A 13727-nucleotide genomic window follows, 5' to 3' on the forward strand; every position below is an offset into this window, starting at 1 on the left:
CTTGGATTTCTTTTTGAAGGGCAAGGAAGAGAGGGATTGGTAAGGCAGAGTTCTTTGCCATACATATAAATAGCATGGCTTGCTTGTGCTTTACAAGGGATAACAACACTTGGAGTGCAAAGATGAAAATCAAAAAAGCCAATAGAAGCAATAGCAGAACACACTGCATTAAAATATCAAAAGCCATTGACAAGTAAGGTGTAGTTCAGTGCCTTCCTGGCCCCTTGATGTACTATAATTATCATGCATTGGAAGATGAAAGCATTGCCTGGTGGTATTGGAACAAATATCTATGAGACAAAAGAGGAAAGTTTTCCAATAGCAGGCCAATTCTCTGCTGATGTAAATGGATGAAACTCCAGTGAAATCAATGGATGTCCACCCATTTACACCAGTGGAGTATTTGGTCCACAGCCTTTCCATTGTAAACTACACACACACACACACAATCTGATTCTCTTCCCCAATGTGCCATATTGATAACTGAAGCTCAACACAGTGTAAGGCATTCTGTACCATAGGGATGGGTACTAATATTAGAAGATAGATAGCTATGAATCTTGTGAGGTCCTGAATAATTTGTCTGAATAATTTGTCGGTGATCCCTCAAGGTCGAGGATGATCTCTTTCACAGCTGTTTATTTTTTATGGGTCCTTTTGATGACTGAGGAGTCCAATCTTGAGCCATAGGCTCGTTGGCAGATGTGGCAGGTTGTGTTGTAAGACAGGGTTGGTCCAAGTGCTGTGTGACAGTCTGTCTTTTCTTTTCTGGCGTTTTTCTGCGACCAGGGCAAGGCGATTTTCCTCAGAAATGGACGTTTTCTCTCTGACAAGTCTTCACCAGTTATCCCTGTCCTGGCCTACTGTCTCCCAGTGTGTGGTGTCGATGCCACATCTCTTGATGTTTATCTTGAGGGCATCTTTAAAGCGTTTCTTTTGGCCTCCCCGTTTCCTTTCTCGTTTGGTGAGTTGGGCAGACAGCCTTTTTTAAACTACTAACACTCAGGATTCTCACAGAAAAAAGTCTGAATAAACAGAACAATCAAAAAGAGAAATGTCATAAGCATCTAATTAATAATTTTTCTTTTGTAGATGTAGTCAAAAAAGAAAATATGAAGTTCTTTCTATTTTGCAGCATTCAAAACAGATCCATTTTTAGCTTTTTAAAATTTTTGTAAAAATGTTCACTGACTTTTTTATGGAGATAAAAGTACAAGGTTTATCATTTGAACTGAAGAACCAAGGTTCTAGAGCCTCGGCATTAACAGATTCCTGCCCTCTGTGGATTGGCTACAGAGAGGGACCTATAACATGCACTCACTAGTGGGTTACACAGCATCATCCTTCTTGGCTCACTCAAAAGCTTATGCTCAAATAAATTTGTTAGTCTCTAAGGTGCCACAAGTAATCCTGTTCTTTCTGGCAGTAAAGGCTTCTTCTTTTTTAGTCTCCATCACTCTGAAAGATTAGTTCAGAAACCCTTCGTATGTGTTTCACTGTTAGCCTGTTAGGCTCCTCACCTTAGCTCCATGCTTGAAGTAGCCAGAAAGGGTCACCCTTTGTGGCATTAATAAGAGGGTTGGGGCAGAACTGTTGACATTGATACAATGGAACATGAGATGGTGTCTAGTGTGAGTCTTGGTTTCTGGATTTGTTTTAATGAAATGCACTGTGCATGTGGTGTTTTCCCCCATGCCCTCCAAAATGCAAAGGTTTGTCTTTCCTTGACATGGGCTTGGAATTGTTATGTGCAGGTCACAGGTTTTGATCATGTACCCGCATGGCCATTTTTGCTAAGGAACAAATGACAAGGGCAACAATGTAACAACAGAAAATGAAATGCCGAAAAGACACAAAACCTGCCACCAGTTCTCTGTAACAAAGCTGTACAACAGAGTCAACTCAATTCAATCTGGATGTTTCTCTTTGTGAATAGATATAGGAAATAGGAGTTTTCATGTAAATTGGTGTCGGCAGCCTTGAAAATAAGAGGTGCTTATAACAGAAAGAGCGAAGAGCAGACATTTTCAAGGGAAATAAATCTACAGATTGATGGATGAGCTTTTTGAGAATAAATTGCTAAACCTGTGAAGATGAAAGTCTTTATTTGGCCAGGTACAAAGTTGTAAGAAGCTTTTTGATTTGAAGGTTTGAATTACACAACAACTGCAAGCATCTTGCTATGTCTGACTTTTAATAACCAATTTTAAAACAAATGTGAAGCAACACCAATTCAAACCATTTTTGTAATGAAGAGTTGATGTGCCAGGTAAAAACTACGGACCATATTGTGCTACCCATTTTAAACCGAACTTTAATGGGCTTCAGTGACTAGTTCTGCTTCAAAAAGGGATGGAATGGTATGTCTCTATTTTACGAGGGAAAAGGAAACAGCCTGGACAACTGAATAGTGTGTGTGTGTGTGTGTGTGTGTGTGTGTGTGTGTGTTTAGTGTCAAAAGCACAAAGATTATGCTGAGCTGATTAAACAAGCTTACAATTGTATTACAGCAGACACTGCAATGAGAGCCAAAATGTGATTGGCAAAATATACATGACATATTGTAAAACAGATAAAATGATAACAGCTTTTTACCGAATAGCAGCTGCTATTCACTTGGGAAATTAGGGTGGAATGCAACTGTTCTTATAAATCATGAAACAGCATTGCCATCATCAAGAATTTCCTTCCTTAATTTTTTAAGTAGAATATTACTGTTGGTCTTGTTTATTTATGAAAAATCTAGGCTCAGACTGGTTGTTTCTGAACATGCTGGGGGGAAAATCCCCAGCCCCCTCCATACACCATGATGGGAGGGGAAATTTAGATCATACATTAATACTAAAGTCCCTCAAATCTTTTGTCTGTTGACAGGCATAAGGAGTACGTCTGGTCTATTGGATAAAATCACTTAACATTTGTGGTTTCTGAAATTATGCAGAGGAACTGCACAAGACGGAAAAGGAAGTCTCTATTATGTTGAAATTAGCTTAAAATAGAGCTGCTTTCTTTCTCCAATGATTTTCCATTTGTTGCTTCAGAGATAATTGCATGTGCAGACTGCATTCTTCTGTTTGTTTGGACTACAAGGATTAGAACTACTCAGCCGAGCTGGTCAGAGAAACTTTGATGGAACCATATTCCATTTAGAATATGTGGTGGTACTGAGACTGAAATGGTTCACAGAATTGGCTTGATTTTGATGGATTTTTTTTTTTTTTGAAGAAAAATGGAAAAAAGTTTTGATTTTTTTTTCATTTCATAGAATCATAGGAGTGGAAGGGACGTCGAGAGGTCATCTAGTCCAGTCCCCTGCACTTATGGCAGGACTAAGTATTATCATCTATTTCAAATGACTTCTCATTTTGAACTTTGAATACATATAGGAGAAGATAAAACAACATTTTTAAAAGTCACACATGGAAACAGTTTAATCAACTTGACATTATATATATAATTATTCTTCCCAAAATTTTTTGAAATTTTCAGCTTTTGCTCCAGTTTGGACCAAAGCCCAATTTTGAAATCTCAGAACCCTTCATGACCCTGAACTTTCATTCTCTACACAGGTCTCAGATTCTATGCACTGATCTTTATATACTTTTAAGATGAAAGGTGCACTTTCGAAGTCAAAGGAAGAACCATTATAGTTAGCCGGTTACTACCCTATCTATGGAATTCTCCCTGAGGAGAGCAATGAGTATATGGTGAAATCATCCATTTGTATTATTATCTATTGTAAGGTCTTCAGAAAGAAAAGAAATACACATAAAGGGCCAATCTTTGGTGAATGTAAATTGACTTAGTTCCATTAACTTCAATAATTATGAGTCTGACCCTCAGCTGGTATAAATCATTGACATCAGCAGGCTGGTCTGATTTGCATGGCACATGATTACTGAGTTATGCATTTTCCAGCATAGTAGTAGTACACATGAGAAAGTTTGACTCACCATACCCAATGCTGTTTGTCCTCTAAAATCCAATTATATGATGTCATGCCATCCTAAATCCAAATTCTCTCTGCTTGCTGTTCTGATGTATTCTTGATCCATTCTTGTTGTTCTGTTGCTTGTGTCAGAAGCTAGGCTCCCATTTTCTACTCTACAGTCTGGAGTAAATATGAGGCTTTGTACAGTCCCTGCCAACCCTGGTCTGTGGCTGTTTGCCTGTCCTGTCTTGCACTATGGCAGTGACAGCTCATGAGCTCTCCTGCTCCTGCCTACTTGATGTACTAGATGGTTTAGTTATTACCAATTTAGTGTTGCCATGGTTGGGTCAACTCTATACATGCCCATAGGCATTACAATTTTGCACGGTCCCTTCCATATTCTTAATCCTTTTGTATGGTGGTGCCAAGTGAGGTATTAGTAGTGGCCAAGAGATCAAAGTGTTGCAACAATCCAGCTGCAAGGCTTTTAACAGATCTGTCTCTCCTCTACTGATTCTGTGGATCCACCATGACCCAACTCTTCTTACTCACAGGGCTGTTTCTTCATTCTTTCTCTTCTCCACTATGTCTATGCATGGCTGGCATGCAGCTGCAGCTCCTTTCCCAGATTGCCAGTATATTTAAACCTCCTAAACACATGGCAGGCAGGCAGTTAGTACTGACTTAGGATCCGTTCTGTTATCTTGGTGTTGCCTCTTCCCTGCCTGCCTACATGGTTGCTTTTCCAAATGTTATGTTGCCACCCAAACAGCTGCACCCAAGCCATGGCCATGTGGGCATATTGGTTAGCACTGCCCACTTGGCTGCTGCCTTCAGTCCCTCTTCTCCCCAAAATTGCCACTGACTTCTGCTCCTGCCTGATTGCTGGGTCCATGTTTCTGATTGCTGCATCTATTTGGCTAGCCCAGTGGTGCAGAATCATGGTCTGATCCTTGACTATCTAAGGTCACATTATGCTGCTGGAATGTGGGAGAAACATATGCTGGTTTACAGCTGTTATAGGGAGCATGTTAGGAATAGGAATAGGCTATGATGCCTTGTGCTCCAGCAGTCCCAGTTAACAGAAAGGTCCGTAGGGGAATATTGCTTCCAACATAATTCAGTGAAGCTTTTAGCTGCTCTTAGTTACTCCAGGAGCCAAACCCTGATCAGATGAAAGATCAGAAGAGCAGAAATGTAGCTTAGAGACACATTTCGCCACATCCTGCACTGAGCACAGCTTGGCCACACCCTAGGATCTGACCTGTAGTAATACAGATATATAAATTTTTTTTTAACATTCTGGAAGGTGACATTTGGATAAGAGAAAAACAGGTTAAAATTATATGGTACACGTTTGTGAACTTGAACCCAATTCAGAACAGTGACCAGAGCTCGCCTTCCTTATTAACAGCACCTAGGACTGCAATTGGAAGCAAAAAGTGATTCACAACAGAGACTTTGGCAGTGTTGTTATATGACCATAACTGTCCAATATATCCTGGAGAAGTTCTATTCTCATCCTCCAGGGAGCTTCCAGGTACTTAATCCTGAATAACCTATTCAATACAAAAAACAAGTCCAGTCTATTCAAAGTCCCCATCTTTCACCTTAGATTTGCAAGCTCATCTATTCCAGAGTCCAATCCTGCTTTGTTCAATTTATTAAAAGCTCCCAGTTCTTCAGAATCCTCCCTTTAGCATCTGATTTCTATGCTGATGTGTTCATTGTCCCGTATTAATGTTCTGCTTTAAGCAATGGGTTTGTGTGGATTGCTCAGATCTGGGATATTTCCTAAAATCCCATAAAACTGATCTTCTCTGCCCACCCAGCACACTCCTATCATGTTCCTTCAATGTCTAAAAAAAATAATAATCTTTTCTTGCTTCCCACAATTCAAGCAGGTGTCATTGTTTGTCGTGCCTGCCATGTGTCCTCTTCTGTGGTAGATCCAATGTGTGTTCCTTAAACCATCTTGGTTTGGAAAAGCAATATATTCCGCCCTGTGTGTGATGAAGAGCTGGAAGACTGAAGCTTAACTTTAACCTAAAATTATCTTTCAGTGCCTCAATGATTGTTCTTGCATAAACAAAAGGCAAGCCTGTGGATTGCTTTTGTCTTATAACTTTTATTACATATTAAAGAGTCCAGGAACAGTCAGTAAGTTGAACTAGACCAATTCTCATCTGTTGTTATGGTTACCAGGAATAGAAAATAATTTCCTGTAATTTATCTTACGATCATTTATGTCGGATACAAACACAGATTAAGCTGAATACCATGGTAATTTCTTCTCCAATTGTGTTAGGAACCATAAGACATTCATTTTTACTTCATAAATAAGGGTTACAGTATGTCATGCTCAGTCAAAGAAGATAAAATGAATCTAATTAAGTGCCATCAGAAGATCACTTTGCTGTTTTTATTGCAGCAATAAAAGTGCCCTTACCTTCTTATTCTTTTAGAAATGACAGAGATTATTATGGAAATAGGATGAGATCAAGTAAGTCTTGCTTGACCTAGACTTGGATAACACAATATCTTTGTGCCGGTGATTGTTTAGAATAAGAAGTTTACAAAAGCTGATGGAATAAAACTCATCAGAGATACACTTTATTAAAATGAATGAAACCGTATGTAAGCATCATAGAGGTTTTGTCTATTGGGTTTTATATAAATAGTGTAAACATTACATTGATCTGTAGTCCTCAGTGGTGATCATGGCAAACTAGGCTTACATACATTGATTTAAGGTTTCTATGGGCATTAGGAGATATGACCACAAATCCTGCAGGTACAAGGCAGTGAGTCTGTGGAACAAACCATTTAGCATTACTGGGAATATGTATGCTGGTGTGGCAACCAGGTAGTTCCAGAGCCTAGGGAAGCACTATATGGAAGTGAGAACATCGGGAAGCACATGGAAAGGAATAGGTGATATGGTGACACAGGTGCAGTTGACATGGAAAACTGTGTACAACAACAACAACAGATTTAAGACATTGCCACTGTATTGTCACAGTTCCTAAAAAGCCAGCTCAGGGCTAACCCAAAACTTAATTAAAAGACTCCCATGGACTTCAATGGTCTTTGGAACAGTCCTGTAGTCACAGAATATAATAGAGAATACAGTAGGGTTGTAGGAGGTAGCAGCACCAGGCAATTCCGGACTATTTCCTGTATCAGGTGCTCAGCAGCAGGCATGGACCATGACCATAACCCTGCACACTGACTGCTATCCATGGCCATAGAGGACTAACTGAATCCTGAGGAGGGCTATAGAAGCTGCAGAGTTACTTTGTGGCCACACAACCTGTACCCAAAAGCTGAACTCCTAGACTCCTCCCTCCCCTCCCGTCAGCCCCTGTATGGTTGCAAGAGGGTGATAGAGAGGAGATGTAGTGCCTCTCCCAACATCTCTAGGCACAGATCCCGTCAGGATCTCCTCAACTGAGGGACAGCCTGGGGAACCAGAGTCAGCTGACGGCTACAAAACCAAAGCTGGTCAGAAAACATTTGGGGGGGGGGGGGGGGGGTTTCTATGGAAAATTTGGACACAAATGAAAAAAAATCATTTTCATAGAAATCTGCTGCAGGGGAATGTTTGACGTTGCATAGAAAAACCAAAACCAGAAAATTTTCAGAAAAAAAAAAAAAAGCCCCGCTTTTTTGGGATGGAAAGGCATCGTTTTTTTCAGGTTTGGGGATTTCTGAGAGAAAGCTGAAATTTTCTACAGAAAGCAGACACTTTGGAAAAACAAATTTTCCACTGAAAACTGTTTAAATGGAAAATTTCCAACTAGCTCTATACAAAACCAAGCTCTCCACTGGGAATGGGCACCACTGGGCTAGCAGATACCACTTTCCTTTCCCGGGATAATCACAGGCAGAAGTGAGGTTAAGAAGAGGCCCCTGTGGCTCCTCCATCCTCTACTACCTAACTTTTGAGGGGAACTGACAGAGCCTCCACAAGCACCTCTGTAGCCTCTCACTCCCTAATCACTGCAGGCCTGCAGCTACAGGACTGCAATGTCCTTGCCAGGATCTGAGTGAAAGACACAGAGTGACTGGGATCTGCACAGGACCACTGGAGGAAGCAATGATCTCATACTAGAGCTCCTCACTTCAAAATATGGATTAGCTTTGGGGCACCTACACCTTCAAGCCCAGTACTGCATAGGCCTGACCATAATCAGGTCAGGCTGGTATGGCGCGCCTCTGTACAGAGAAATGGGTCCCTTCAGAATCTCTGCCCTCAGTGAACTCTGAGATAAAGAAGTGTCTTTGTCATTTCACTGCATGACTTTCCCTCAAACCTAGAACTGACCACAAAGCAGACAAAAATGAAATTTGAGACAAAATGTTAAAAATGTAGGTTTCCATTTAGCATTTAAATCGGAGGGAGGGAGAGGTATTGACATTTTCTGGCCAGCTCTGCCTGTGATGCTCTCTTCCCAGGCTCATGGAGACTGCAGCTGTAGGAGTGGTATTAAAACAACAGCCTTCATTGTTTTGGCATGTCCACAAGTGGACTTGAGACCTAGGGAATGGCTACAGATGCCCTTAAGTAGAGTTGGGTGCAAACATTTGGTCAATTCAGAGAAATATCCTGGGCCCAATTCTGCACCATTCCAGTCAATGGGAGTGGTGCCGATGAATTTAATGGTTAAAGGATGTTTTCAGCTGATTATGTAAGAACATAAGAACAGCCATACCTGTTCCCTGTAACAGTCAGAACAAAGGTCCCTTAGCCCAGTATCCTTTCTTCCGATAGTGGCCAGTGCCAGGTGCCCCAGAGGGAATGAACAGAACAGATAATCATCAAGTGATCATTCCCTGTTGCCCACTCCCATCTTCTGGCTAACAGAGGCTAGGGACACCATCCCTGCCCATCCTGGCTATAGTTTCTCCATTCACATAGGGAGAGAACAAAACATCATCATTTTTGCTGGTTTAAATTATAAGAGGTTGACATGAGCCAAATAAGGAAAATTCCTAGTAAATCTTAGGTTTAGCCAAAAAACAAAACAAAAATGGGGAACCATAAAGGGATAGTTTCAGTCAGATCTGTAAGCGGTACCAGGTATAATCCTAGTCCCCAGCTAACATAACTTTTCTGTAGTGATACCTTTTTATAGCAAATATTTGAAAATCCTTATTACAACCTTCCTGACCTAGATAGAATTCTCTTGAAACTGCCTCAGCTCCTTTGTCACTGATTCTGTCTTTTGGAACAGACACATCCAGGCCTGTATTTATTTGCCTGCTCACCTTTTGGCACATGCATGATGTAACATGCTTTGGCATGTGGGAGGCGCTTGTGTTTCTGGTTTAATTGGTGCTCGGCTGTCAGTCTGCAGGCTCGTGAATACTATAATAAATAAAGCCTACAAAATGCAACTGTTAAGTCCCTGGGCATAGTAAAGATGACTAAACCCCACTTCTTCAGTAAATAATCCTAGACAGCTCTTCGCTGTGGGACTTTTCAGTTAAACAGCTTCTGCAGGAAAGAACTAGCTGTGATGATTTGGGGAATCTCTCCATATAATTTATGAATTCTGTGAGACTGATCCGACTGCAAACTCTATTTTGAATGTGGGAGCTAGTTGTCTTCTGTAATTATTGGGGTTGCTCTGTACCGCAAACCCCTAGGGCGCCAGTTGTGTGCCAGGTGAACTGCATCTTGGAGGCAAGCACTGTAGAATCATAGAATCATAGGGTTAGAAGAGACCACACAGGTCATCTAGTCTAACCCCCTGCCAAGGTGCAGGTGCTTCAGCAGCTAGACTTTGTAGGTGCTAGTCCTGATGGGTCCCAGTAACCACTCAGACACATGGCTAAGGGAAAGGTTTTAGGTGCAGAGGTGTAAACAGTTACTGTTCAAAGTGAGCGATACTGGTTTTTCTGTGTGTTTCTGGGCAGTCCAACTGAGAATCAGGCTCTTCGGGCCTAGTGCCCTCCACAGTCCAGTCTGTATTCAAGCATGTAAGCATTTGTGGGTTTCCAAGCCAGGCTCAGATAGTGTCTCTCATTGGGCCACCTGCACAGGTTCCCTACCCAGCTGCTGCTGCTCTCCCATAAATCCAGCACAGACCTGCATACAGCTGTAATGTCCAGCACTCTGCTTATTCCACATAAGGCTCTGTCCACAGTTGCTTGGGCTTCTCTCCAGCTCCCAGCTGCCATGTGGTTCCCCCTCCCCAAACAGAGCCCGGCCACCTCCTAGTTCAGGACCTTTCCACTTATCTGGGTAGGGAAAAGGGAAGTGCAATAGGAGTTGTTGTCCCCTGCTTTGCAGACCCATCACAAGTCTCTGCTGTCTCTTTGCTTCCATTTTGGACTGAAATTCCAAGGTATTGTGATGCAGGGCTAACAATAGGGGATCATTAACTTGGGATAGTCCCCTGTTCAAATACTAACACCCTAGGCAATAGATTCACTCCCACCCAGAACTACTGGTTTGACATTAGAGAGGTCGTCTGGCAATAAAATCACCTGGCAGGAGTCTGGGATCACCTGACGTAGCTGACTCAGGAGTTCCCTGACAAAGGGAGAGGAAGGTTATAAAAGGCAGGAGTTGATCTATTTTGGGGTTTTGGACATTTTCTCCAGTGCAAACAGAGAGAAGTTGCTGCAGCAGCCTGTTAAGGCAGGAGGGAACCCTGCTTACCTGAGCTTATATGGTCCTCCAATGACTCCCAAGAGAGGAGAGAGCTAGACTGAGGGGCATTGTATTCAGGATGTTTGTTGTTTTCTCTGTGCTTTACCTGTTAAGTGCAGTCCAATGGTGGTTTAGAATCTTGTGCAAGGTCTGTCTGTGAGTGTTAAGCATTATACCTAGCATGTGACCGCTGAAGAGGTAAACTAACCCCAGAACACCCCCTGGCGGGAGTTCTGAGAGATGGTGTGTTTACAAGCTATGGTCTGAGGAATCAGCACTAGTTCTAGGGGCTGCGCTGGGGGCTAGGTGGTTGCAGATCTCAGGAGTAGGTGGTAGACAGAAGATCTGCACCCTGAGAGTTTGCCTAGGGACTCCAAGACTGGGACTATGCATGGGCTCTGTTCAGACTCCACTGGTTTAAAACACATGGGATCCTGGGGCTGGATCCCCTCACAGCAATCTGACGACTGACCAAAAGCGGGTGCTCGACTGGACCTTTGACCTAGGCATGTCTGTATGGTTGTATTTTCTTGTGGGCTTACGGCCCAGGCTCAGAATTCACTCTGGAGGATGCTTTTGCCATTTCAGTATTAACCAATCTAGTGGGGACATACAATGCCACATACATCCAGTTATAGGAATTTATTTCATTTCCTGGGCTAGAAATGATGCAGCACTGAGGATATAGTTTTCACAAAAACCAATGTGCAAGCAGAGAATCAAAAATATTCCCAAGCAGGGCACTACTTGTATCAGCTCAGGAATTAAAAAATGTAAAATTCAAGCTTCTGAAATCCCAGACGTCCTTACCTCAGGGACATTTGAGTACTACAAAGTCAGGAAGAAAATGAAGAGGGACTTTTAATAGAAACATGTTTTACGGCAAAATGCTAAGGCCAGATCTTCAGCTGGGGTAAATTCATAGGTGCTGGAACTAGGAGTGCTGGAGGTGCTACCGCACTCCCTGGCTTGAAGTGGTCTCCGTGATATCCAGGGTTTACAGTTTGGTTCAGTGGCTGTCAGCACCCCCACTATACAAATTGTTCCAGCACCCCTGTGTAAATTGATATAGTTCATCAGCTTCAAAACAGATATGCTGATTTAAACGAGGCTGAGGGTCTGGTCCTTAGCATTTTGCCAGTAAACCGAAATTCCTAAGTGCGTGCATTAATAAAGGTGAATTAAAAAGTGTTGAGAAATGATTTTTCATTCCATTTTAAAAACTCATTTCATGCATTATGTCATCTAGTTTTAAAATTACAGTCCAAGTAGAGGAACCAAACTGCTATATTGAGCTTTTAAATCATTGTCTCCCAGGGCAGAAGTACATGACTGACCCGTAGCTATTTGTTAGGTCTTTCCAGACCATTCAACAGAATTGTATGCAGGGGAGTCATATGAAGAGCTATATAACCAGTAAAAGGTATTTGATTGAGAACTGTATTATAGTTAATAAATGATGTTGAGATGGCTCAAGCTGTGAAGTTGTAACTGAAGCTTAAATAGCCATTTCTGTTGCCTTGATGTAATTGGTGACCTAATGGAGTCAGCTCTTTGTTGGTAATCTATATCAGCACTAGGTATACGGTACCTTTCAATTCATCGTTTCTCAAAGAGATTTAAAACAGTCATAGCTTTGTTTCGTACCAGATATCTCTTTGACACCTGGAGTATTCTCTTCTAAATTCACACTGTGCATTAAATATTACAAATTAAAATAAACTCCCCCATACTATATAAAATTGCAGCCATGGGGGTGGGCTGGCATAAACTAACACACACACACACACACACGCACACATAAGTAAGATGAAAGGCTAAGATTAATCTCAATTACAGAGAACTACAGTAACAAGAACCCCCTCCCAGTAAGTGTGTGTGTGTGTATGTATATATATATATATATATAATTAATTTAACTTTAGTATGCCAAGTGGGTGGGGAACATGATACTTGTTATGCTTGGAATTATTACTTAATTTCATTGGCTGGGACTGGAAATACTGCTTATGTATGTGTTCATGGTTATTAGATTGTCAGTAAGGCATTGACTAAAGCAATGCTAAGTTATCAGAAATGAACATTTGGTGAATTGTATTTTATTTTTCTTCTGGGTCAACAGAGAGCCCTATCCAATTTTGGTTGAACATTGTTGCTGCCATTCATAGCTAAGAGGGGGTTATAAAAAGATGACATGAGGTATGAATGTAACTGTGTTACTGAAAGGTCTTATACAACATAAACCTTTGATTTCCTTCTCTATAGCAACATTAATCTAGTTTATTTCCCTATGGAACTAAATCTGATCTAGGACAGGTGGAAATCAGCTGCTTTCTCATTCTGAAATTGGCCTCTTATCAGTATCTCTGACAGCAGACAGGTAGATTTTGGACAAATGGAAATATATCCTGACTTTTTTTCTTTTTGGACTAGTAGGTGTGTCTGCACCCACCACCATCTCACGTGCTCCCCAGAAAATTCCCCTGATTCACAGCTTAGATTCATGGTAGATGAGTTGATCAGTTTGAGTTGAATTGACACTTTGCCTGAGTAATTAGCAGCACGTAGCTGCACTGGCTCGGGAGCAAAACTGGGACTGATTTGAGAGTCACACTCTCCCTTTCCTACACAGGGAGAGTAAAATGCACACGCCATTTTCTTGATGCAGCTCACTTCCCACGCTGCACTTCCCAGGTGTTTTAGCTGGTGTGATGCTGGAGCGGAGGCAAGGCTCCATCTCCTCCCCACTGTCCAGTGTAGGCAGAGGGAGTAGCAGCTGAGTGTCAACTGCTGTCCCCAGTGCATGGACTGGGATCTGGGTAGCCCACATAAGGGAGTAAGGGGACACCTAATGCATCTTTATCCCCAAGGCTACTCATGACTGAGTCCTTTACAGCTGAATAGATAGTTTATCTAAAAGAGCCAGCCCTTCCACCACAACTCAGCCACTGACAATCAAGTTGGGCTTTTCCTCCCAGTGAGAGGGGTTGTGTGAACTGAATTGCCCAGGCAGACCTGTTGCCTTTGAATAATGCCCTCAGTTACATCTGTATAACCAGATAGCCTGCAACATAGAGAGACACGTGCACCTTAATGGCCAAGTGCAATATGCATGTTCTTCTCTATTTACACTTT

The sequence above is a fragment of the Trachemys scripta genome, chromosome 4 (genome assembly GCF_013100865.1).
Source record: "Trachemys scripta elegans isolate TJP31775 chromosome 4, CAS_Tse_1.0, whole genome shotgun sequence".
NCBI classification, from domain to species: Eukaryota; Metazoa; Chordata; order Testudines; family Emydidae; genus Trachemys; species Trachemys scripta.